The sequence below is a fragment of the Corylus avellana genome, unplaced genomic scaffold, assembly GCF_965113065.1.
Source record: "Corylus avellana unplaced genomic scaffold, dhCorAvel1.hap1.2 HAP1_SCAFFOLD_180, whole genome shotgun sequence".
NCBI classification, from domain to species: Eukaryota; Viridiplantae; Streptophyta; class Magnoliopsida; order Fagales; family Betulaceae; genus Corylus; species Corylus avellana.
The window spans coordinates 7501-12500 of NW_028290572.1; positions in this window are offsets into that span (position 1 = coordinate 7501).

A 5000-nucleotide genomic window follows, 5' to 3' on the forward strand; every position below is an offset into this window, starting at 1 on the left:
GATTAAATCCAGGTATTGTAGACATTCCCTCATTTCACCCCCAAGCATTTTAATTTCCCTTTTATAGAAAAAAATCCCATTATTTGCTCATTCTTCATCGAATCATATGGATCGATCTAGCAATGAGAGAATTTATATTCTGTTTACTGAATCACATGAAATTTTACCTAACTCCATATATGTAATGTTTGAAATACGTATGAATGGAGGAATCAAAAGAGAGTTGTATACTCAAAATTGGAATTTGCAACAAGCGGAACAGATAAAAATGGAAAGGAATTGATAAATTACACTTAGACTTTATGGAGTTTTGTATAGAATATCAAAACAAAAGTGACTCAATTTATACCATTATTATGATATTCCAATCCGATTGTATACCAGAAAAATAAATGAATTCGGGGTTTGATCTGTTCAATGAGATAAGGATATAATAATCAGAAACAATATAGAATTCATTTTTTCATTTTTTTAGCACTTAACTTTTTCGTGTATTCAATTGTTCAAAAAATAATTCGCAGAAAAGAGAGAGATTTTTACCTATATTTTTTTAGTCTAATTTCTAGAAGACGAGTGAAGTGCGCAAGAGGGCTTGTACTTATTAAACATGCCGCAGATATAGATATAACTTTCTTATATATGCCCCCTCCTTTATTATAGCTCCATTCGGGGCAGCACATGTCGTGTTCTATCAAAATCTCGATTTTATACTCTTTTATACTCAATGAAAATTTGTAAAAATTGAAGCACGATAATTTACCGAAAATTTCCTATAAGCATCATATACAGATAAGATACCCGATTAGATTTAGATAATATCTGTGTAACAAGTTATATTCCGGGGTTTACATATATTCATAATTGCTGTTATGATTGAAATTAAGAAGGATTTTTTTTATTGAAACTAATCAATATTGATTAGTTTAGTTATGTATCCATTTGGATTTTTTTATATCATTAGGAAAACACAATTTTATATTCAAACCCGGGAATCGTTCATGAATTCAAATTCACAGTCAATGGTTAATGGTTCAAATTTATCCTGAATTTTTGTTTTGTGACTGAAAATCCACAATAGGTTTTTCAATATAAAGAATATAAAGGGGGGGAGGGGTGTTTTTAAATAGTGTGTTTGTTTTAAGATACTGTACAATCAATCGAAGAAATGTATCCAATCCAAAGAGAAAAGTAAGGATCTTTTTTAGGAAAGGGATTAAATAAAACAGTATTCAAGATACAAGTACAAAAATGAATAACCCCCCCCCCCCAAAAAAAAAATGGAATATTTTCATATATTTTTTGTATCGTTTTGGCGACATGGCCGAGCGGTAAGGCGGGGGACTGCAAATTTTTTCCCCAGTTCAAATCTGGGTGTCGCCTGATCAACAATAAAATCGGAATACCTTATTATGTTTTGCTGAGATAACTTGACAAATTTTTTTCCAGCAGAAGTAAGCGGGGGGGGGGACTCTTGATACTTGCTTGATTCTATAAGCATCTGGCGGTTCTGTTCTCTAAAATGAAAATGCTGTAAATCCTTGCGTCTAGGCTTCAGTTCAAGGAAAGATTATATTAGTGAATATTGAATGAAAAAGAATCGTTAAATCTTAATATGACAGCTCTTCTATTATTAATGTAGTGTTTATTAATTAGGTCTTGAATTAATTTGGATAGACGAACGAGGAATTTATTTGATTATTAATTTATTAGTTGCGTACGTAAAGGCCGAAAGATACTTTGTTCGTATATAGACTCATGAAATTCTCTCTGTGCTCCTGCATTCAATTTAATATTGATTGGCTTTAATGTAATAGACTATCTTCCGATTGTTTCACAGAGACAAACAGGAGACCTAATCGTAAGGATTAGATAAAATGAGAAATAGGGTCTGTGATAGATAGTGCTCTATCTTGACTCTATATTTTATACTTTTTACTTAATGAAATGAAAGTCAACAAAAGAAAGACTAGGTCTTATTATTTCTACATGTTAGTAACATTCCCTTGAAACTTCCAGGGGTGTATCTACGTATTTTGCTTGCGCGCTTAGTGTTTTCCGATTCTACTATAAATCATATAGGAACCTGTTAGAATTTATAATTGTGAGTTTATTGGATTGTTTCATCAACGGTATTGGGTCAGAATTCCCTTTTGACTCTGCGCCAGGGATTCCACTATTATTAATGAACATAATAATGATTAGTGAACATTAATGGAATAATTCCTTCATATTTATAGAGATAGGGGATATAATTCACATGGATATAGTAAGTCTCGCTTGGGCTGCTTTAATGGTAGTCTTTACATTTTCTCTTTCACTCGTAGTATGGGGTAGAAGTGGACTCTAGAAGTACTACTAATTGAGTTTGATTCCTCAAACTCAACCCATATCAATTGTTTTATAGATCGTTCTGCAAAGTCCTTTTTTTTACTGTTAAAATAGAAAAGAAAATAATTATGTTATTAAGTGGATACAGACTTCCTATGGGAAACAACATAGACATAGTGGTTGTCCAACAATATACTACACATAATAAAATATTGCCTTGGGCAAGTCACATATTGCGCGTTCCCGCTTTTTTTTTTTATTCTTTTAGAAATCTTATTTATGTTATGCTTGCTTTATTGAACTCATTTCATATCATGGTTCAAACGTTAAAAATCGGTGGGCTTTACTAATCCTTTTCGAAATCCAAAGAGGTTCCCATGGAAATGAACCACTGGATCATCTGTCAACTGATCAATCAATTACTTCTTCAGAATACTAAAAAAAGATTATTTTATTTTCTTTTTATTAATTTTTCATTATTAATTTTATTAATATTAATATAGGCCTATACTCTTTTTTCCTTCGTCAATTTGATTCTTTCAATGGATATCGGGATTCATATTGAATAGAATCAGAAATTCTAGGAATTAGAATTGTAAGAGTAAGAATTGCCCTTCGATTTTTTCAGATTGATGATTGGAATCAACACAAATTAAATAGATGAAGCAAAGAAATAGAATTGGTACATTATGTAAATACATTACATATATGTAATTGATATCTATGAAGATACATATTGCAGATTGATCTATATTAAACCTCTATCTTTATACAGTACGACTTTATATACTACAATAACAATAATAAGTATGGTAGAAAGATTCATCTATTTCTTTCTACCATACTATCGAATCTCATAAAATACTGATGATTCTCGTCCGCTTATTTCATTTAAGACACGAAATCTTAATACTTTTCATTTTCTTTTTTCTTTTCAATCATTGATAAAAAGATAAAAACTAAACAGTCAAGTTTAATTCAAATTAATCATTTTGACTGACTGTTTTTACATATATTATAAGTAAAAAAGCAGTAGGAACTAGAATGAACAGTGCAGTAGCAATAAATGCGAGAATATTTACTTCCATAATCTCATCGTTTCATTTTTAATTAATTCGCAATAACTCGGGATTTAATCCCATAGAGCTGATAAATCTTTCGCCTGTAAATTCAATATTCAATGGGATGAATTACATCTCGACGATATCGAATCGGAGCAATATCATGAATAACAATATCTGAGCTATCAAATTGATTCATCGTCGAGAATTAAATAGTATAACATAGGAAGATCTTTTATCCATACCGAATTCAAATTTTGATTCCTGATCCGATAAATAATTCCTTTACTTTCTTTATCATTCTTTTCCTTTCCATTCTTTCTTTTCTATAACCTACGTCCCTCCTTGTGGAATCATCTGATGAAATATCATATGACCGCCTTTACACTTACTTACATTGGTTATAAAAAACCCCAATAAAATAACCAATAGAAGCGAAATGTAAAAAGGAAGAAGTTTAGTTCTAAACCCCCTTTTTATGATCTAATCTTCTTGGAAAACAAAGAAGTAGTATAAATAAGGAGAGTCCGGGTATAAAAAAATCGAGTATTCCATCAAATTCATTAAAAAGTTTGTTCTTTCTTCGGCAAGACCCTTAAACTTAAAAAAGATTATTCATTCCCTCACAAAGAGAGATAGGATCTTCTTTGAGCTTTATTTTATTAATATCCCATTTCCTTGGATTAATTTTGGGATGCATATATCAAAAATTCAGTGTGAAATTTGAATGAGATAAATTGGTTCAAATTCACATTAATAATTTCAATTATTAATTGAGGTTACACAAAATCGGAGCCCTAAAGGGATATACTTTTAATCTTAAAAGTATTATATCAAAGTTACTATGTTAAGTTAATCTTTTTTGTATCGTACAAATTCCATTTCTGTATAGCCCCCTGTAAACATATAGTACTCTATTACACAGATCGGGAATAATCGAAAAAGCCAGACTCCGTACGGTATTTCTTGGAATCCTGAATATAATTTTACCAATCATTGTACTAATCTACATATGTCTTTCTCCTATCAATTGGTACTAGTTGAATAAATGGTAATTCCCATATTTATTTGATGAGAAATGTGAAACTAATAAATAAATAAAATAGGAGGGTATCCTCTTGTGAATGAAATTCTGCTATTTCTTTTGTTCTCCTTTTCACAGCAAACGCAGAGATGAATTGATGTATTTTTTTTATTGGATTTGGATCTGTCGGGACTGACGGGGCTCGAACCCGCAGCTTCCGCCTTGACAGGGCGGTGCTCTGACCAATTGAACTACAATCCCAAGGAAATCAAGTGTACATCATACATATTCTTATGATTTAATTCAAACCCTTTCTATTTTATTTCTATTTTATTTCTATTTTATTTAGATTTTAGATTAGAATAGTCGTATTGTAACAGAAACGCGAGTAATATATTTGATATACACACGGATATGCACTTTAGTGAGAGCGCCTCACGGATTGTTAATAATCCTTTCGTTTTTTATAAATTGATTAATAATCAAATAAAGCTTTCAATGAAAAAAAAAGAGTTTTTTTATTTATTCTTTATTTTATTCTTTTCCTTATACTTCCAGATCTTTATATGAATCTAGTATGAATCTAG